This window comes from Mustela putorius, unplaced genomic scaffold (genome assembly GCF_011764305.1).
Source record: "Mustela putorius furo isolate JIRA1106 unplaced genomic scaffold, ASM1176430v1.1 tig00003863_pilon_pilon_pilon, whole genome shotgun sequence".
Taxonomy (NCBI): Eukaryota; Metazoa; Chordata; class Mammalia; order Carnivora; family Mustelidae; genus Mustela; species Mustela putorius.
Window position 1 is genome coordinate 2910195 of NW_025422015.1, and position 23257 is coordinate 2933451.

Below are 23257 nucleotides of genomic sequence, written 5' to 3' on the forward strand. Positions count from 1 at the left end.
CAATTGGATAAAACCATCATAAGGGCTGAAACTAAGCCTTGAAATAGATTAATTATGATTGAATTAAGGTAATCAGCTTCCATTCTTACTGATAGAAGTATTATGGAATACTCTGTGGAAGTACATGAAATTTTAAACCTTAGTTTGTTCCTTCAAACTGTCCCTCAAAATGCTTGTTAGTGAATAAAAATCTTACTAACCATACTAAAGACCAGGTTCAAAAATTGAAAACCAGAGGAAAAGAAAGAGAGAAAGAAAAGAAAAAGAAATAAAAACCAAGAGAAAAAAAGAAACAGAAAAAACAAACCATAGGCAAACCAAGAGAAAAAAACAAAACAGACAAAACAAACAAATCCATAGGCAATCCAGGTATTGGATAAATCACACATGGACTTAACAACAAATGTGATTTATATGTTCAAAATATAAATGGTGAGATAGAGAGTTTGAACTAAAACAGGGAAAAAAATTATAAAACTGAAAATCAAAATAAACATTTAATTCTCAATAGGTGAGTTTAACAAAAATTAGACAGAGTTGAAAATTAGTGATTGAAGGATAAGTCAGCAGAAAATATTCAGATTGAAGCATGGAAAGGAAACAAACGACACAGAAAATGTATAAGACATAATTAAAAGGTCTAATGTGTGTGTAACGAGTCTCAGAAAGATGTGTGGTAATAGAGCAAATACAATGTTTGATGAGAAATTGAGTATTTTTTCCATCCAAAGTTGAAGGCTTCAATCTGTATATTAAAGAAGCATCACAAATCCCAAACACTACAAATACAAAGAAAACCACATCTATGTGCATTATAATAAAACTGCTCATAATCAAATTCAGAAAGAAAAATCTAAAAGCAGCCAAGAACAAAAAAGGGAAAATTACCTTCAAAGGAGCAACAACAATTCTGACAGCTGACTTCTCTATAGAAATGATCAAAGCCAGAAAGCAGTGAAAAAGTACATAATGGTCTGAAAGAAAATATCTTTTCAACTAACATTCTTTAACGCAGTGAAAATATCTTTTAAATATTTTAAAGGATTAAAATAAAGACATTTGAAGTAAAACATGAAAACCCAAAAGATGAAAAAAAACTTGTTCCCAGCAGATCTACACTAAAAGAAATAGTAAATAATAGAAGAAAAATAATTTAGTGCAGACACATGGTAATTCAGGTAGGAATTAAATGATTAATACACTTGGGGCACCTGGGTGGCTCAGCTGGTTGGGGGTCTGCCTTTGGTACAGGTCATGATTCCAAGATTGAGCCCCACATCAGAACCTACTTTTCCCTCTCCCTCTGCCACTCTATCTCAAGTAAATACATTTTTAAAAATTTTTAAAAAAGAGAATAATACACTCGAACTAAGTGACAAACATGGAGCACTATACCAACTATAATCAGATGCACATTTTTACAATTATACATTGATCATTTATCAAAATTGACCATATGTTGAATTATAGGGGTGGCTGGGTGGCTCAGTTGTTAAGCGTCTGCCTTTGGCTCAGGTCATGATCCCAGGATCCTGAGATCGAGCCCCGCATTGGGCTCCTTGCAAACCCTGTTTCTCCCTCTCCCACTCCCCCTGCTTGTGTTCCATCTCTCACTGTGTCTCTGTCAAATAAATAAAATCTCAAATTAAAAAAAAAATAATCATATTTAAACAAATGTCAATAGGAGATGGGACTAGGATAAGTTTAAATGCCATGAAGTTTGCTGTTCTTACTGAGATTCAAATATTTTTCTTGAATAAGTACTCTCCAGGTGACTGTAGTCTTTGTCTAAGTTCTTTGTCTAGAGTTCTGAAAAATTGATTCTGACAGGTTTTTTTTTTTTTACCACTTTCATGAAGGGGCAGAATTTTGGAGTTCCTCTCTCCACCATTTTCACTGATATTCTCAAGCATTATAACCCATAGGAAAGAATACATTTCAATGAGATTATAAAATTTACTGACTACATAGTAATGATAATCAAATATACCAAGTTGGTAGGGGTATAGGAAAATTTGAGCTTAGAAGAAATGTATGGTCTTACATTCATATATTGGAAAAAGAGCGGCAGAAAAACAATGGACTAAATATTTATTAATATTTAGTCATTAATATTAACATTAATATTAATAAGTTAAAAAATTAAACCTAAGTAAGATTGAAGGAATGAAAGGATGGGGGAGAAATTTACTAATATAAAAAAATTGAATAATAAAATAATAAATCTAAAAGTTTGTTCCTTATAGAGATAAATGTAATTAACAAGCTATTAGCAACATTTATAAATAATATAAAAATGTTACAAGTTTATATCAGGAAAGAAAGTGGGGGTGGCACTCTTTTTAATATAGTTATTAAAAAGTTGATAAGAGACACCAAAAACACATGAAACCAAAGAAAAAATAGATAGATGGTACTTCACGATTAAGAATTTTGGTGCATCAAAAGCTATATAATCAAGAAAGTGAAAAGACAACATGCAAAATGGGAGAAAATACTTGCAAATCATATATCTGATGAGAGTTCACTATTCAGAATGTATAAAAGAACTACTAAAAAAACCCAATTCAAAAATTGATAAAGGATCTAAAAAGACATTTCTTCAGAGAAGATATAGACAATAAGCACATGAAAAGATGTTCAATGCATTATCATTAGGGAAATAACCTAGTGTCCATTAAAAGACAAGTGGATAAACAATGTGGAATATGCATACAATAGAATATTATTCAGCTATAAAAATTAAGTTCTTTTTTTTAAAAGATTTTATTTATTTATTTGACAGAGATATAGAGAACACAAGTAAGTAGAGCAGCAGGCAGAGGGAGAGAGAGGCAGGCTGAGGCAGAGAGAGGCTCTGCTGAGCAGGAAGCCCAATGCAGGGCTTGATCGCACCCAGGACCCTGGAATCATGACCTGAGCCAGAGGCAGCCACTTAACCAACTGAGCCACACACATGCCCCTAAAAATGAAGTTCTGACACATACTACAACATAGAAGGACCATGCAAATATTATGCTTAGTGAAGTAAACTAGGCACAGAAGGATAAATCCTGTATCAGTCCACTGTGAGGTCCCTAGAATAGTAAAAATAAAATAGAACAGAGGTTACCAGGAGTTCAGGAGAGGGGGAGATAGGGAGTTAAACAGGTACAGATTTTCACTTTGGGATGATGAAAATCTTTTGGGTATAGAGAGTGGTGATGGTTATACGACATTAGGAATGTATTTAATGCCACTAAACTATATACTTACAAATAATTAAAATAATATATATTATCTTATATATACCTTACCACAATAAAAATTTATTATGAGGGTATTATGTGCAACTTTATGCCAATACATTTGTAAAAACAGATGAAATGCACAAATTCTGGAAGAAAACACTCCACAACTTATCAAATCTGATACAGGAAGGAAAATAAGATATATTAAAATTAAGTGTTTTTGTTTTTTTTTTTCTGGGAAGATGATGAAATAGAAGAACCTTAAGTTCACCTCATCTCTTAAATACATCTAGATATGTCTCATATCAGTGTAGATAACCCAGAAAATGACCCAAGACTGGCAGAACAAACTCCATAACTTAATGTAGAGAAGAGGCCCCATCAAAGAGAGTAGGAAATTCAGAGAGGCTATGGGGGAGCTAAACAGACTCACAGACTGTCCATGGGAGGGAGGGACTTACAGGTGTGGGGAGAAGAGAAAAATAAACTGTCACACCAGGGAGCCTGACCAGGGGGGATGAATCCTCCTAACATTTGGTTTTGAAAACTAGAGAGGTTGAATTTTGTGAGTTCTTACAACTAGTGGTGCTTAAAACCTGGAATTTTAAAAATCTGCAGGCTTGTCTCTGGGACAGCTGGGAGGGCAAGAGGAAACTGTGTCCCTATCCTTAAAGAGACAGCACAATAAGCAACCCACAGAGATAGAGCATAGAGGCAGCAGTTTGAAAAATGCCTGGGGCATAGTGGATAGAAAGTTGTGTATTCATCTCAGAGCATGTCCTGGAGGGACAGGGATTCTTGGTGGATATCTCTAGGACCAAAGGAGCTAGCAGGCACCGTTTCCCTCCCCCACCCCCAGCCTAAACACATAGCCACCTGTAGGAACAAGAGTAGCACTGACCCTTGCTAACTACTTGCTTACTTGTTGCAAACCCACCACCTTGTACTTTGGCAGAACTGCCTCCTCCAGCCTGGCCTGCCAAAGCCCCAGTGCTACTGGTCCCAGCACCAGAAGACCCATGCAAATCTTGCCAATACTGCACTTCCCACATACATGTGCTTTGCAGATCTGCCCTATGTGCTGTTGGTTGAAGCCCATCCAACCAGCCCATCCTGGTGTCACAGGCCTGGCAGTGTGTAAGCAGCCCCAACAGGACCAGTACTACTCCAAAGTAACTTCTGCATTGGAGAGAAGGAAAGATAACCACACATATCAGTAAGATTGTGGCTCTAGCAGCAGCCTGGGGGCAGATACTGGTCTGACTGTGGGCTCTGCCCACCAGTGAAACTTTTCCAGGGGACAACACAGGGAAGCACCCTGCAGTTTGGTGCTATTTCATTTCTGACAAATACCTAGTCTGAATGAACTCAAGCCCAGAGTAGCCCTAGACTGGCCCATTAACACTACTGGGAGCAAAAACTGCCCAAAACAGGCAAAGAGAGCCATTGCAAATGTTTGGACTGAAGGAAGAAGTGGCAAGCCACAAAAGCAGGGCACATGCAACGCACATAGGAGACACCCTTGAAGTGACAGTTTCTGTGAATAGGGAACACTGCACTCACTGTAGGGCACTATAGGATCTCTTTTTCATATGGCCACTAATTTCAACAGTAGGAGGTATAGCTGACTTTCCTAACACACAGAAACAGACACAGAGAATTAGGCAAAATGAGGAGACTGAGGAATATGTCCCAAATGAAAGAATAGGGCAAAAATCACAGCAAGAGACCTAAGTGAAATGGAGATAAGTAATACACTGGATAGAGAACTTATAGTAATGATCATAATGACACTCACAGTATTTGAGGAAAGAGAGGACATCACTGAGATCCTTAGCAAAGACATAAAAGAAACAACAATTAAAGGTGAAGAACACAAATGACATTAAAAATACACAAGATAGAATAAATAGCAGACTAGAGAAAGCAGAACATATCAATGACCTGGAGGACAGGGTAATGAAAGTCATCAAGCTGAGTAGGTAGAAGCAAAAAAAATTATGCAAAATGAGAATAAACTTGGGAACTGAGTGACACCATCAAGCTTACAAGATAGAGGTCCTAGAAGGAGAAGAGAGAGAAAAGGGGACAGAATATATATTTGAAGAATAATAGCATAAGAACTCTTGAATCTGGGGAAGGGAATGGATATTGAGATCCAGGAGACAGAGATCCCCAATAAAATCAACCCAAGGAGGTCCATACCAAGACACATAGTAATTAAAATGGTAAAAAGTTGTAATAGAATATTTTAAAACCAGGAAGAGAAAAGAAAATAGTTACAAGGGAAACCCATAATGCTGTCAGCTGATTTTTCAGCAGAAATTTTGCAAGCCAGAAAGGAGTGTCATGATACGATCAAAGGCTGAAAGGAAAAAATATGCAATCAAGAATACTCTATCCAGCAAGGCTATCATCCAGAAGAGAAGGAAAGATAGTTTCCCAGACAAATAAAAGTCAAAGCAATCATTGATCAATAAACCAAACCTACAACAAATATTAGAGGAGACTGTTTGAGTAGAAAGGAAAACCATAAGTAAGAGTAAGAAAAGTGGGAACACAGGGATGCCTGGGTGGCTCAGTTGGTTGACCATCTGTCCTCAGCTCAGGTCAGGATCGTGGGGTCCTGGGATTGAGCCCTGCATTGGGTTCCTTGCTCAGTGGGGAGTCTGCCTCTCCCTCTCCCTCTGCCCCTCTCCCTGCTTGTGCTCTCTCTCTCTCTCAAATAAATAAAACCTTTTAAAAAAAGAAAAAAATAGGAAGCACAAAAGCAGCAAAAATAAGTACATCTGTAAACATCAGTCAAGGGTCTCACAAAAAAAAGAATGTAAAGTGTGACCCCATATAACTATAATGTGGGGTGTGAAGTAAAGAATGGGTACAAACTTAAGTGACAAACAACTTAATATAGACTGCTATATGCAGAACATGTTATATACAAATATAATGGTAACCACAAATAAAAAACCAGTAATCGCTATACAGAAAACAGAGAAAGGAATCCAAGTATATCATCAAAGAAAGCCAACTAATTTTAAGAGAAGGGAGCAAGGGGAGAAAGGAACAGAAAAGAACTAGAAAAATAACCATAAAAGTATAAAAAGGCAACAAATATCAATAATTAATTTGAATAGGGCATCTGGGTGGCTCAGTCAGTTAAGCTTCTGCCTTCAGTCCAGGTCATGATCTCAGGGTCCTAGAATCAAGTCCCACATGAGACTCCCTGGTCAGCCAATGGGGAATTGTCTTCTCCTTCTGTCCCTCTCCCTGTTCATGATCTCTCTCTCTCTCTCTCTCTCTTATGCTCTTCCTCAAATAAAGAAATGAAATCTTAGAAAAAAATTACTTTGAATCTAAATGGATCATATGCTCAGACCATACCAAACCAACAGACATAGGGTGTCAGAGGGTTTAAAAAAAAGCAAAGCCTATCTGTTTGCTGCCTGTAACACTCATTTCTGACCTAAAGATACATGCAGATTGAAAGTGAAGGGATGGAGAAGAATTTATCATGCAAATGGATGTGAAAAGAAAGCTGGGGTGGCAATACTTATATCAAACAATATAGACTTTAAAAGAAGAGACAGGGGCACCTGGGTGGTTCAGTTGGTTAAGTGTCTGCCTTTGGCTAAGGTCACGATTCCAGGATCCTGGGATTGAGCCCCTCATCCCTACTGATCAGGGAGTCTACTTCTGCCTCTCCCTCTGCTTGCTGCTCTCCCAGATGATGCCTCCCCCACCCCCCACTCCCCATCACATAACTAAATAAAATAAAAAAGACAAAGGACATAATATAATTATAAACAGAACAATTCAACCATAAGATAGAACAAATGTAAATATTTATGCACCCAACATGGGAGCACACAACTACATAAAGCAGTTAATAACAAACATAAAGGAAGTAGAAGATAGTAATGCAATAATAGTAGGGGACTTTAACATCCCACTTACAGCAATGGATAGATCATCCAAATAGAAAATCAACAAGGAAACAGTGATTTTGAATGACACACTGGATCACGTGGATTTAACACATATATTCAGAATATTCCATCCTAAAACAGAAAAATACACACTCTTTTCAAGTGCACATGGAACATTCTCCAGAATACATCATGTATTAGTCCGTAAAACAAGTTTAAACAAATTAAAAAAGATGGAAGTCATACCATGCATCTTTTTTGCCAACAATGCAATGAAACTAAAAACCACCACAAGAAAAAAATCTGGAAAGAGCACAAACATGGCTCATGAAAGCACATTTAACTTCACATGGAAGTTAAATAACATGCTATTAAACAATGAAAGGGTTAACCAAGAAATCAAAGAAGAAACACAAAATCATATGGAAACATATGAAGATGAAAACACAACAATCACAAGTCTTTGGGTTGCAACAAAGTGGTTCTAATAGGGAAGTTCTAATAGGCCTAACTCAAGAAGCAAGGAAAATCTTTAACAACCTATCTTGCACCTATGGGAGCTAGAAAAAGAACAGTGGACAAAACCTAAACCCAGCAAAAGGAAAGAAGTAATAAAGTTTAAAGGAGAAATAAATAAAATGGACTAAAACCACAGTAGACCAGATCAATGTAATCAAGGACTTGTCCTTTGAAAACAAAATTCATGAGTCTCTATCCAGAGTCATTAAAAAAAAAAAAAAAAAAGGACTCAAAATCAGAAACAAAAGAGGAGAAATAATAACCAACATATAGAAATACAAAGGATTGTAAGAGAATAGTATAAAAAATTATATCCCAACAAATTGGACATCCTAAAAAACTAGATACATTCTTAGAAAGAGATAATCCCTCCCAAAATTGAATCAGGAAGAAATAGAAAATTTCAACAGACCAATTATGTGCAATGAAACTGTCAGTAAAAACAAAAACAAAAACAAAACAAAACTGGTAAAAAAGAGGTTTAGGACCAGATGATGTCACAAGTGATTTCTACCAAGCATTTGAAGAAAAGTTGGAGTTAGTATCTTCTCCAACTATTCCAAAAAAATAGAAGAGGAAGGAAAGGAAGGAAGGAAGGAAAACTTCCAAATTTATGATGAACATAGATGCAAAACTCCTCAACAATACATTAAAAAAAATCATTCACCACAATAAAGTGGGATTTATTGCCAGGATGCAAGGATGATTCAATATTCACAAAACAATCAATGTGATACATCACATCAATAAGAGAAAGGATAAAAACCATATGATCATTTCAATAGATTCAGAAAAAGCATTTGACAAAGTACAACATCCATTCATGATAAAAACCCTCAACAATGTCGGGTTAGCTGGAACATACCTTAATATAATGAAGTCCTCATATGAAAAACCCATAGCTAGTATCATTCCTAAATGATGAAAAAGCGAGATTTTTTTCCCCTAAGGTCAGGAACAAGACAGGAATGTCCACTCTCACGACTTTTATTTGACATGGTACTGGAAGTCCTAGCCACAGAACTTGGACAAGAAAAAAGGAATAAAGTCATTTAATTTAGTAAAAAAGAGGTAAAACTTACACTATTTGCAGATGACATGGTACTATATGTAAAAAATCATTAAGATTGCACCAAAAACCTACTAAAACTGATAAATGAATTCAGTAAGGTCACAGGATACAAAATCAATGTACAGAAATCTGTACCATTTCTATACCCTAATAACAAAGCAGCAGAAAGAGAAGTTAAGAAAACAATCCCATTTATAATTGTACTTAAAAGAATTGCATCTAAATCCCATGTACAATTAGGAATAAACTTAAGGGGGTCAAAGACCTGTACTCTGAAAATTATAGAACATTGATGAAAGAAATTGAAGATGGCATGAACAAATTCCATGCTTAGGGATTGGAAGAGCAAATATTGTTGAAATGTCCATATTACCCAAAGCAATATGCAGACTTAATGCATTCCTTATCAAAATTCCAAGAGCATTTTTCACAGAACTGGAACCAACAATTCTAAAATTTGTATAGAACTACAAAAGACCCTGTATAGCCAAAGCAATATTGAAGAAGAAAAACAAAGCTGAAGGTATCACAATTCTAGCTTTCTTTCTTTTTTTTAAAGATTTTATTTATTTATTTGACAGAAAGATCACTAGTAGGCAGAGAGGCAGGCAGAGAGAGAAGGGGAAGCAAGCTCCTCGCTGAGCAGAGAGCCCTACACGGGTCTTGATCCCACGACCCTGAGATCATGACCTGAGTTGAAGGCAGAGGCTTAACCCACTGAGCCACCCAGGTACCCCTACAATTCCAGCTTTCAAGTTACATTACAAAGCTGTAATAATCAAAACAGTATGGTACTCACCCAAAAATAGACAATGGAACAGGATAGAAAGTCCAGCAACAAATCACAATTATGTGCTCAGTGAGTCTTCAACAAAAGAGCAAGAATATGCAGTGGGAAAAAGACAGTGTCTTCAACAAATGGTGTTGGGAACACTAGAGAGAGCTAGCTACATGCGAAAGAATGAAACTGGACACCTTTCTTACGTTATACCCAAACTCAGAATGCTTTAAGGACATAAACATGAGACTGGAAAGCATAGAAATCCTAGTAGACCTCACAGGTGGTGATTTATGTCACCTCAGCTGTAACATCTTTCTAGGTATGTTTCGTGAGGCAAGGGAAACAAAAGCAACAGCTATTGGGACTAAATCAAAATAAAAAGCTTCTGCACAGCAAAGGAAGCATAAAAGAAAACTATAAGATAGCTTACTGAATGGAAGATATATTTGCAAATGACATATCTGACAAAGGTTTCATATCCAAAATATATAGAGAACGTACACAATTCTACACTAAAAAAAACCCAAATAATCCAACTAAAATATGGGTAGAAGATGTGGACACACATTTCTCAAGAGGATATACAGATGGCCAACAGAAAAATGAAAAGATGTTCAACATCACTTGTCATCAGGGAAATGCAAATCAAAATGACAGTGAGATCTTATTTCACTCTTGCCAGAATGGCTAAAATCAAAAACACAAGAAATAACAAGTGTGGAGAAAAAGTAAGGCTTGTGCTCTCCTGGTAGGAATGCAAACTTATCCATCTACTCTGGAAAACAAAATGGAAGTTCCTCAAAAAATTAAAAATAGAACTACCCTATGATCTAGTAATCACACTACTGGGAGAATATGGAAACTCTAATTTGAAAAGATATATGCCACCCTATGTTTATGCAGCACTATTTACAATAGTCAAATTATAGAAGCAGACATGTCCATGGATAGATGGATGGGAAGGAAGAAATGATATATATATACACATATATGTATATATCACTTCAGCCATAAAAAAGAATGAAATTTTCCATTTGTAACAATATGGATGGATCTAGAAAGTATAACATTACATGAAAGTCAGAGAAAGATAAATACCGTATGATTTCACTCATATGTGGAATTTAATAAATAAAACAAATGAACAAAGAAAAAAAAGAGAGAAACCAAAAAACAGACTCTTAACTATAGTGAATAAACACATGGTTACCATAAGGGAGGTGTTTAAGGTGATGGGTGAAATAGGTGAAGGGGATTGATTAGGAGTACACTTATGTTGATGTGCACTAAATAGTATGTAGAATTGTTCAATCACTATGTTACAGACTTGAGACAAATATAATACCGTATGTTAACTATACTGGACTTCAAAAAAAAAATTAAGTTAAAATTAAACCTATAATGAGAAAACTTCCCACTTTTCAAAGAAAACTGTATGTCCAGATGGTTTTACAGTCAATTTATAAACATTTAAAGCACAAATGACCCTAATCTTACATAAATTCCAGGTAATATAGAAGAAAAGGGAATACTTCCTAATTTATTTCGTGAGGCTAGAATAACCTTGATACCAAATCTTTAAAAGGACATTTCAAGGAAGAAAGGTTACAAGCCAATGTCTCCTATGAGCACAAGTGTAAAAATCCAAAGAAAATATTATTCAGTTGAATGCAACAATGTGTAAGAAGGATAATTATAATAACTAAGTATAAGTTATTCTATGTAGGCAAAACTGGTTTAACGTCTAATATCCATCACTATAATTCAATCAGTATAGTTCATCACAGTAATAGACTAAAAGAGAGAAACTTAATAGAACATTTTCTATTGTTCTGTTTGATAAAATTCATCATAACCTAGGAAAGGAAGTCAACTTTTGTTAATAGAATATTTACAATAAATTTAATGCAAATATTATACCTAATCATGAAATATTAAAAGCACCTTCTGCCCCCCAAGAATGGGTGAATGTTATTTTTACTGCTTATATTCAACATTGTAGTCAATGCACTGTAACAAGAAAAAGTAGAAGTTGAAAAGTTTTCAAAAGGAGGAAATGAAACTTTTATCATTCACAGATTACATATTTGCATAAATAGAAAATCCAATGTAAATAACATAAATTATTTAAACTAGTAGGTGATTTAGCCAGGTTGCTGGACACAAAATATATATAAAAATGAAATGTTATTGTTTATATACAGTTGACCCTTGAATAACATGGGTTTGAGCTGCATGGGTCCACTTATACATGGATTTTTATAGTATGGTAGTATAAGTGTATTCTCTCTTCCTTATGATTTTCTTAATAACTTTCTTTTCTCTAGCTTACTTTACTGTAAGAATACAGTATATAATACATATAACATACAAAGTATGTGTTAATTGACTCCTTATGTTATTGATAAGGCTTCCAATCAAAGGTATGCTATTAGTCGTTAAGTTTTTGAGGAGTCAAAAGTTATGCACAGATTTCTAAGTGTGCAGGGGTAGCACCCCTAACTGTCACATTGTATGCAAAAAGCTACAGAATATTTTGAGTGATGTTGAAGAGAACTTAAATTGATGGAAGGACAGTATATGGCTTAGGTGACTCATTGCTTTAAAGATGTCACTTATCTCAAATTGATGTATTACATCTATAGATTCAATGTAATTCCTGGAGGTATTTTACAGAAATTGGCAAACTGTTTCTAAAACTTATATGGAAATCAAACTTTTAAGAATAGGCAAGAAAATCTTGAAAGAAGATCTAATTTGATCAACTTAACCTATTAGAAATGAAGGTTTATTGTAAAGATATCATAATTCAGACAGTGTGGTCTTAATACAAATCTAGATAAATAGATTAATTCAACAGATAGAAAATCTAGATACACGTCTATACATATAATACATTTGATTTGTAAAGTGCTACTATAGAGCAGTAGGCAAAGGAAAAATCTTTTCATTAAATAGTTGCAAAGGCAATTCTTTTTCTTTTTATTAAAGATTTTATTTATTTATTTGAGAGAGAGTATGAAAGGGGAGAAGGTCAGAGGGAGCAGACTTCCCATGGAGCAGGGAACCTGATACGGGACTCGATCCCAGGACACTGGGATCATGACTTGAGCTGAAGGCAGTCACTTAACCAATTGAGCTACACAGGCACCTGGCAATTATTTTTCTTAAGAAAAAAAGTGAAGCTTGGCCTTTATCTTTTACCATATTAAATATTAGTTTCTGATGATTATAGTTGTAAATGTAAAAGGGAAATAATATTTCTAGAAAAAAATTTGGGAGAATATCTTCATGAATTTGGGTAAGCTATATTTTCTTAATCATAACAGAAAGCACTAGCCATAAAAGAAAACTATTGCGTTAAAATTGAGAACTTTTGCTTTTCCAAAGACAGCATTAAGAGTATGAAATGGTAAGCCACAGATTTGTGAATGATTTTTTTTTTAAAGATTTTATTTATTCATTTGACAGAGAGAGATCACAAGTAGGCAGAAAGGCAGGCAGAGAGAGAGGAGGAAGCAGGCTCCTGGCCAAGCAGAGAGCTGGATGTGGGGCTTGATCCCAGGACCTGGGATCATGACCTGAGCTGACGGCAGAGGCTTTAACCCACTAAGCCACCCAGGTGCCCCGCGAATGATATTTTTAATGTGTGTATTAGTTTGCTAGGGCTGCCATAACCAAATACTACAAACTGAGTGACTTAAAGAATAGAAATTTATTTGACTTACAGTTCTGGAGACTAAAAGTCCAAGATCAAAAAGACTGATTTCTCCTGAGGTTTCTGTCTCCTTCACTTGCAGATGGCAACTTCTTACTGTTTGTCATGTGGCCTTTTCTCATATATAAGCATCTTTGGTGTATCTTCCTCTTATTATAGAAACACCAGTCATATTAGATTGTCGCGGCCACACGACCAGACCAATCGACCAATCGACCAGGGTAACCGAGAGGGCTAAGAGGATGATGAAAAAAAGAGACAAAGAGATGGGGGCAGGAGGGACACTGAAGAGGATGTCCAACAGTGCCAAATTTATTCGGCGTCTTACAAGCATTTATAAGGCAGACCAGAATAGGAGGAGCATTACATCAGTACCTAGTCAGATGACTGCAAGTCCTATAACAAGTTTACATTAACTACAAGAAAACCTCCTGATGCCAGGTAGTTTCTTGGCTAAAGCCATTAGCAAAACAATCAACCAGGGAGTGGATCATGGGAGGTCCAGAACAACAAGGATTAACTAAGAACTCAGGACTCTGGCCACATTGTTCCCTACTGCAGGGAGAGTATGTGGGAAGTCATGTAGGGCGAGCGCACGACAGATAGCACAGACCCTTTTTCAGTGCACTCAACTTTCCTGTCCTTAACCTTGTCAAGGTGTCCATCCGGACTTTGAAGGAGACAAAAGTCAGGGCCTGGTTTGGTTCTCGACTCCAACCGGCGCTGTGGCCTCTAACATTGGATTAGAGCTCCACCCTAATGATCTAATTTAACCTTGATTACCTCTTTAAAGGCACTGTTTCTAAATACAGTCACATTAAAAGGTACTGGGGGTTAGGGCTGCAATATGTGAATTTTAGGGAACATAATTAAGTAGGTAATATATATCTAACAAAGGACTTGTCTCCATTGTGTAGTAGGAACAAACAAGCCAATGGGAGAAAAAAATAAATCAATAGAAAAATATGTAAAAACCTTTAACAGTACAAAAAAGAAAAGGAAATTTGAAGGCTATTAAACATATGAAGAGGTGCTCAATGTTATTACTCACCAGTAAAATAGAAACTTAAATTACAACAAGAAACCATATATACTATTTTAATGGATAGATTTATACACAGAAAATACCAAGAGTTGGCTAAAATAGTGATTAAGTGGAAATCTCATATACTGTTGGTAAGAGAATGAACTGAAAAGAGAGTGAACTTTAGAAGAGTGTTTGACAGTATTTACTAAAGTTGACCATGAGTATATCCAAAGACCCTGCAATTCTACTCTCAGTTATATACCCAATGAACACACATGCATATGTGTACCTAAAGATATGCACAGTTTTCATAGAGGCAGTATAAACCAGTTCATAATGAAGCAATATAAGTGCCCATCAACAGTGTAATAGATAACTTAGGTTGTAGTAAATTTATATTAGGGATTCTATATAGCATTGAAAATGAGTGAACCATAATTACATAATAGCATGGATAAATCTCGGAATCAGAAAACTTACTGAAAGAAACTAAAATAATTTTTTTTGTATAATTCTGTTTGAAGTTCCCAAACTAATCCAGGGTATTAAAGGTCAGGATAATGACTTTGAGGAAGTGAATGTATTGATACCTAAGTTCTGGAAGACATAGGATGATACTCTATTACTTGAACTGAGTGATGGTTACATGGGGTATACTTTATGAAAATTCATTATATTGTCCATGTGATTTCTATATGTGTCGTGCAACCAAATGGCTTATTAGAAATACATAAACTTTCTGAAAATAAGGAAACATGAAGATATGTATTGACTTGTGGGCAAGGAGCCCTTAATTTTGCCTTTCCCATTGTATCATACAAGTCCCTTCTTTATTACCTTCCTTCAGAAGGTTCTGATATAAACTCTATTATTCTCATACTCTACCCTTTAATTTTACTTCCTTTTATTTTGCCTTAGGGAAGCTGATGATTAACCTGTTGCCAGTTAAGAGGATGTTAAAACTATTATGTAATATATTGTAAACATGGAATATAATTGTTTTCAAAGAACAAAATAATTTAAAAACGTAATTTGTTTAGGGGCATTAAATAAACATGTCTTGCAGGTGGCAAAATTTTTTGAGCCCCAATTTTTACTAGTATATAAACCTCATTTTGACAGTTTATATATTATTTAATGTTACTCAAGACCTGTGTTTAGACTTAGAGAATTCCTGTGTATGGCTTCATGTCTTCACTTTTCCTTTATATAAGCACACTTCTGTGAAAACTAAAAAATTAGCAGAGGAAACAGAACTATTTACATTTTGTAGGTCTAGTGGAAAGAGTATTTTATGTTATGGATCAATGGTAAATGCCAAATACTCACTGTAGCTAGACTTAGATGCATTACATTTCTCTGGAGAAAAGAGGGAGACTGGTAATAAGATGTAAGATGTAGTACTTTGTGTTTTTTTCCTCATTAGTTTGTTTAGTTTTCCTACACAGCCTACAAAAAAGGTATTACTACGTTAAATTTCCAGGCAAAAATCTTGGGGCTCAGAGAGTCTAAGTAACTTCCTAAGATTGCATAGCTAGTAAATGGATATGAGATTTAATCCCTATATATTATTTGGCTTGAAGCTCATGTTTTAACATGCTGCCACATAATTTCTTTGAAATTACATACCAGGGCGCCTGGGTGGCTCAGTTGGTTGAGCAACTGCCTTCGGCTCAGGTCATGATCCTGGACTTCCAGGATGAAGTCCCGCATCGGGCTCCCAACTCCTTGGGGAGTCTGCTTCTCCCTCTGACCTTCTCCTCTCTTATGCTCTCTCTCACTCATTTTCCCTCAAATAAATAAAATCTTAAAAAAAAAAAGAAATTACATACCATTTAATTTCTTTCACTTTATCATTCACCATCTATCCATCCATTCATCCATCCAGTGGGTATATGTTGGATAAATATTGAGTGAATGATACTATTTTAATATAAAAATCTGATAAACCATTCAGATTATAGTAACACAAACTGGACAGTTTACAAAGGATTTAGTTATGTTAGAGGCATATGGTTCTCTTATCGTCATCATATACAGATTTCTTTTTTTTTTTTTTTTACCATGAATTACTATATCTCATGAATTACTGTAATTCTTCTCTTTGCTTTTTTGGTGTCCGTGTTGATTCTCCATGTAGATTGCTGCTGAACTGAGAAGGATTCAATGAAAATACAAGCTACTTGTATTCCTAGGGGTGTATTAAAAATTGTGTCACATTTTCCTGAAGCTGTTTCAGGTAAGTGTGCATTTAATCATGAAATGTAATGATACTTTTGGAGAGGGTAGGGAATTCTTGCACTTGTGTGACCAGAGAAACAAAATGTTTATGTGGCTGGGGTTTTGATTTTAGATGGACTGTTTTTCTCATCTGTCTTGTGTTAAATCTTCTACAAAATTATGTTCACAAAAGGCAAAAGAATCATAAGTGTAATTATACTTACTCGAGTAGATATCTTGAAAGTCCATTACATCAATGGACACTAGATTAATTGTATATTCTATTACTTCACCATCACTTCATTAGAATGCTGTGGTCTTGATTATGTTTTGGCATGGAGGTCAAGATGTTAAACCTCTATTTTTTTGCAGTGGAAAGAGACTACTTAGAGATCTATTACCAGGAAAGCAAGTTCTTTCTTAGTTATTGAGCTAAGAAGTTAAAGAAGAAAACTTCGAAGTTATTGAGTTTCTAAGTTATAAGTTATAATATACTTATATAACATATAAGTATATTAAAACATGAATAGTAAATAAGTGTCAGATTATTATTAAAAACTTTGCTCTTAAAATTATTTTGGAAATTCCTATATAGATTTTTCCCTCAAGGACAGTTAATCCACACAAGAATTAATTTCAGCTTATCTAGTTTTTAACTGAACTCTTATTTTTTTTTTAAGATTTTATTTATTTATCTGACAGATAGAGATCACAAGTAGGCAGAGCGGCTCGTAGAGGGGAAGGGAGGAGCAGGCTCTCCACTGAGCAGGGAGCCGGATGTGGATCTCTATCCCACAACCCTGGGCTCATGTCCTGAGCTGAAGACAGCCACTTAATCAACTGAGCCACCCAGGCGCCCTACTGAGCTCTACTTCTAAAGAGTCCAAATTCAGTGTATTCTAGAGGAGAGCTGAACATCAGTAAGAGAAGTAAATCTTCCCGAGTAGCTTTGAATAACCAGGTTCTGATCAACAGGTATATTCTGTATGATACTGAGAATGATGCTTACTTAGGAATGTTAATTTTGCCATTAAGGCCCTGTTAGCTCTGCAATGGGCGCTGCTTACCTGCTTTTGTTCTCTCTCAGCATTAGATTGTGGCTGCAGTAGTTAGACTGAGTGCCCTTGAAGCCAGGAAAATCTGCTCAGTAGAGGGTTTTAATGGTCTTGTTAGGAGTTTTTGACTTGGGAACATTTTCTCCTGTCACAGGACTTTACAATACACACCCTAACAAGGACCACAGGGGATGAGGCAAACTTGCTGTTGAGATGGCTAATGAAAACATGGAATGATGGCCACTTCTCAATAAAGTAGAAATGCTCAAGTTGTCCTGGCGGGTGTTCAGGTAGGAAGAAAGACTGAAGGAAGTGAGTGTGCTGGATTTAATGAATTATGTAAAGCACCAAATGGGCTATTTGTTTTTGTTTGTTTGTTTGTTTTTTTAATTTTTTATTTTTTATAAACATATGATATATTTTTATCCCCAGGGGTACAGGTCTGTGAATCACCAGGTTTACACACTTCACAGCACTCACCATAGCACATACCCTCCCCAATGTCCACAACCTCACCCCCCCAACCCCCCCTCCTCCCAGCAACCCTCAGTTTGTTTTGTGAGATTAAGAGTCACTTATGGTTTGTCTCCCTCCAAATCCCATATTGTTTCATTTATTCTTCTCCTACCCCCTTAACCCCCCATGTTGCATCTCCACTTCCTCATATCAGGGAGATCATATGATAGTTGTCTTTCTCCGATTGACTTATTTCGCTAAGCATGATACCCTCTAGTTCCATCCACGTCGTCGCAAACGGCAAGATTTCATTTCTTTCGATGGCTGCATAGTATTCCATTGTGTATATATACCACATCTTCTTTATCCACTCATCTGTTGATGGACATCTAGGTTCTTTCCATAGTTTGGCTATTGTGGACATTGCTGCTATAAACATTCGGGTGCACATGCCCCTTTGGATCACTATGTTTGTATCTTTAGGGTAAATACCCAGTAGTGCAATTGCTGGGTCATAGGGTAGTTCTATTTTCAACATTTTGAGGAACGTCCATGCTGTTTTCCAGAGTGGTTGCACCAGCTTGCATTCCCACCGACAGTGTAGGAGGGTTCCCAAATGGGCTATTTGTAATCAGTAATTGAGTATGTCAGCTCCATGTCGGATAAAGGACTCTCTCAGCTTTGGTTTGAGGACTGCTGGTGGGCCTAGCTTAGCTCACACAGCAGTTTAGGAAGCTTTCATTCAAACTTCCCTCAGATTTGCACTGAGATTGACAGCTCTTTTACCCATACTTGATGCCCACATCCCTATATTCACTCATACAAGTCCTTCCTCTAATAATGTACTAGAGTTAAGTAGTTTTGAATCAATTAAAAAGCTGTCCTTGGAAGCTTAGATAAAGATAACTTTACATCTGCCCCGCTATCTGATTAGTCAACTCTTACAGTAACTGGAGTGAATCTGGGAACGTCTCTGTCAATAAGATATTTAAATTACTGCCATAGCCACCTTATAGAAAGGTAATTGGGAGTTTCTGATAATTTCCTGCCCAAATTACCCTTACAATAAAAATACTCAATTATGTTTAATATGGTTTATATTTAGGTATATTTTAATTATTATAGTAGATAAAGTGATTCTTTCTTGTCTAGATAGATTACCTAATCATAGTACCTTGACCTATCTCTAAAAATACAGAACAAAACCTTGGGGTGCCGGGGTGGCTCAGTCGTTAAGCGGCTGCCTTCAGCTCAGGTCATGATCCCAGGGTCCTGGGATTGAGTCCCTCATTGGGCTCCCTGCTCTGTGGGAAGCCTGCTTCTCCCTCTGCTTGTGCTCCCTCCCTCGCTGTGTCTCTGTCAAATAAATATCTTTAAAGAAAAAAAAAGAGAACAAAATCAATAACTATCATGTTTAGATATTAAGATATCTGGGAAAAAGAAGATTTGGAAAAAACACATCCCATAGTTTTCATTAAAATAAGAATACAACAATTCCCCCTTAGCTGTGGAGGATATATTCTAAGGCCCCCAGTGGATGCCTGAAAACTGGGATAGTATTGAACCATATATATAGTTTTCCTACACATACATACCTATGATAAAGTTTAATTATAAGTTAGGCACAGTATGAGATTAACAATACCTAATAATAAAAATAGAACAAATATAACAATATACTCTAATAAAAGTTGTATGAATGTGATCTCTTGCTCTCTCTCAAAATACCTTATCACACTGTACTCACCCTTCTTTTTGAAGTAATGTGAGATGACAACATGCCTGTGTGATGAGGTGAAATGAGGTGAATGACATAGACATTGTGACATAACTTTAGGCTACCAGTCACCTTCTAGCTGTAAGAAGGAGAATCATCTGCTCCTGGATGGTGGTTGAAAGTAGATCACTGAAAATGTTGAAAGGGGAACTCTAGAAAAGCAAAACCACAAATAAGGGAGGACTACTGTAAGATAGATTTCAAAAAGGTCAAAATATTTTCTGTACTGATTGATACATGTCATTATACATTTGTCCGAACCCATAGAATGTACCATGCCAAGTGTACCCTAATGTAAACTGGGGAGTTTGGGTGATAATGGTATCATGATAGGTTCATCTTGTAGCAAATGTACTACTGTGGTGGAAGATATCCGTAAGGGGTAGCTATGCATGAATGGGTGCAAAGGCTTTTGAGAAGTTTCTGTATTGTCCTCTCAATTTTGCTGCAAACCTAAAACTACTCTAAAAAGTCAAGTATAGTAAAATGGGAAAAGAAAAAAAACCCCTCAAGGTATTATATTTTCTCTAGCTTTTAATTTGCGGGAGATCGAATTTTTCTATTTTTCTAAACGGTATAGTTTGCCAGGTAGACTCTTGTTTTCCTTAGTGTTATCCTTATCTAAACTAGCTGTATCCATGAAACCTAGGTGTTAGCTTTCACTCCGTGTGACTGTATGGATTTCAAATATATGATACACTTTTAAAGGAGATTCTGCTGCTTAATCTTGAAATTTGTTATACTTCCAAATGCTGGGACAGCAAATGAAAGGTAATTTTATGATCATCCTAAATTTGGCTTCATTCCATGGCATCTGTGTATAATAAAACCTTCATTTTTTTTTCTCTTCTGAATGAGTAGAAGGATTCAATTTTCATAAGCTATTTTCTTTTATATGCCCATATTAGTGAAATATACAGTTTCACTTATTTACTTCCACCGTCACTGATTTTTCAAAGTTGTATTGCAGGTATTAATTTCTCCTCTTAATCTGCCTTTAAAATATTTGTTCTTAGCTCTTTTACACATCACCACATATTAGTAATATATAAAAAATATATATACTAATACATATATCTCACTTCTGCAAATAGATATCACTATAAATATTATTTCAATAAAGGACAAAACAAGCCCAAGTTATCTAAGATGTGAATGAGTTATTATTTAATCTTGCCTCTTTTTTCTGGTAATGAAGAAAACAATAATTTTGTGATTTCCAAATACTGTCTGACATTTTAACTTCCCAAGTTCACCTCACAGGTTTGTCCGTTTTTATTTCTTCTAAGTGAATTTATATGGCCATTTATATTTGTCCCCTTTCTTCACTTTTCACTTATGTAGCCCCTTCTTACTTCTATCAACTTAATTGCCACATGCCAATCACACTTTGAATTTGCCTAGCTTGGAACCTGTATTTTATGAGAAATTGCTGGAAACCCCTGGCCAGGTAAGTAGACACTGCTCACTCAGTACCATCCTGACTCAAGCTCATAGTCTCCAGTCTAATTTCTTTACACAGAAGGAAGCTCAGATACCTACTGCAATAGACTTCAGGTGGAAAGTTTGATTGAAAGCTGCAGAACAGCCTTGCTATTGAATTGCCATTTTGGGGGAAGTCCTCTCTAATTCGACCTCAATAGCTTTATACAAGATTGACTACAGTCCAGATCACTTGCCTTATTTTCTCTATTAATTTGGTCACTTTTAGAAGCCCATTTGAATGTCGGTAGCCTTATACTGAAAAATTCCTATGTTTGGGCATTTGCTGTCCAGGATGTATGTGTTAGGGTCCGTGATCAAAGGAATGAGACTGATGCCAAGCAAAAGTCAAGGAAAGCTTTATTTCGCGCCAAGCATCAAAAATCAAAGCGACTGGTAGGGGCCCTCTCTTAGGAAGAGAAGACGATGATGACCCCGACAAGGCTGCTCCCAAGAAGGCGGCTCCAGACAAGGCCGCTCTGGACGAGGCCTCTCCCCGAGGAGGCCGCTCCCAGGATAAGGCCGCTGCTGAGGAGGTCACTCACTGGACAGGGCCGCTCCCCGGAATGAGGCTGCTCTGGCGAGGCCGCTCCCCAGAATGAGGCTGCTCTGGCGAGGCCGCTCCCCGGACGGGGCTGCTCCCTAGAATGATGCGGCTCCAGTGAGGCCGCTTGTGTCAGGGCCGCAGCTCGGTGGTGGCGAGGCCGCTCGCTGTGGCGAGGCTGCTGGCAGCGTGGCCGTTCGCTGTGGTGCCGCTGCCTATGACCAGGACGACCACGACGCTCCCAACGACCATGACGACCACAACGCTCGGACTCTCCTGAAGACTACACAAACGGCCATCCCAATGGCTATTCTAACTGCTATTCTCACTCCTCCTACTACTCTAAGGGCCATTCTAACTCTTCCTACTACTCCCCTCGCTCAGCCTCATAGACTAACCTTTATAGAGGTGGTTGAGCCCGGCCCACACACAGGTGGCCAATGAGATTTCAACTCACCACAATAAATATATGCACGCCCCACTGATTGGATGTCTCCATCCGGCCTGGCCCGCCCCTATATCCAGGGTTTACAAGGAAGTTCCTCTGGCTAACCAGGCCCCAGTATGAAATCTACTTAATTGCCAATGAAGGTGGGCAGTGTGGCACAAAGTAGGGTGGAAATCAGGGTTAGTAATTCCTAGCTGTGACCTGGGGAAAGTGTTCGGTTCCATTTATAAAATGGGTGTAATAGTACCCACTCTCCAGGATTGTTGGGAGAGTTAAACAGAATCGTGTCTGTAAAGTATTTAGCCAGCACCAGGCTCCTCCTCTCTCTTTCCTTCCTCTCAAGAAGAGCCATCATCATATATATGTTCCATACATGTGTATCTGTAGTATGTTGTGTATTAAATGCTTACATGGCTCCTACTCTGACTGATTCATTCTAATGCGTTTCATTCTGATTGTATTCCCTTCTCTACTTCACACCAACAACCTTCCCCCTCCTCACCCACCACCTGCCTAGAATTGGATATATGCTAACTTGTGATTGTAGACTTTGTGAAATCACTGCTTCTGCCATTCATTTGCTCCTATTCTTCTGGCTCCTTTTTCACTTTGTCCTGTCATGAGTAGAAACCAATGATGGATTTACTGTTAACCTACTAAAGCTTAAGTTTCAGGCCCCTCACTGGAAAGGACACCTTTGAAGGCTCTAGGAGGGATCCTCTTAATGCTTTATAGAAGCATTTTATGCTTCTATGAATAAAAGCATATGATTTTATGCTTTGGTAAATTTTGCAAAGTAAGACACTTTTACCACAATCAGTTAAAACTGTTCTCTTTTCCATTCCATTTTCCCCTCCATCTCATTTCTTTTCTTATCAGATGGATTTTACATAATTGTGGATATCTTTGAGAACTGGCTAAGGGTAAAATAAGATGGATCATCATTTAGTCTGGATTTAGTAGGCTATATATGATTCTCAGTCACTTGTATTTATAGTTAAT

The 23257-nt window shown here is 36.8% G+C and overlaps 1 long non-coding RNA gene across 1 annotated transcript in view; it reads left to right on the top strand.

Annotated features, from left to right (window-relative positions):
* The window catches only part of LOC106005821, a 100395-nt gene extending 82479 nt beyond the window's left edge, over positions 1–17916 (top strand). Inside the window, exons 3-4 of the long non-coding RNA XR_001179466.2 lie at positions 16414–16512; positions 17703–17916. This is a non-coding gene — a long non-coding RNA (uncharacterized LOC106005821). The remainder of the gene's footprint in view (positions 1–16413; positions 16513–17702) is intronic.
* The last annotated feature ends 5341 nt before the right edge of the window (positions 17917–23257 follow it).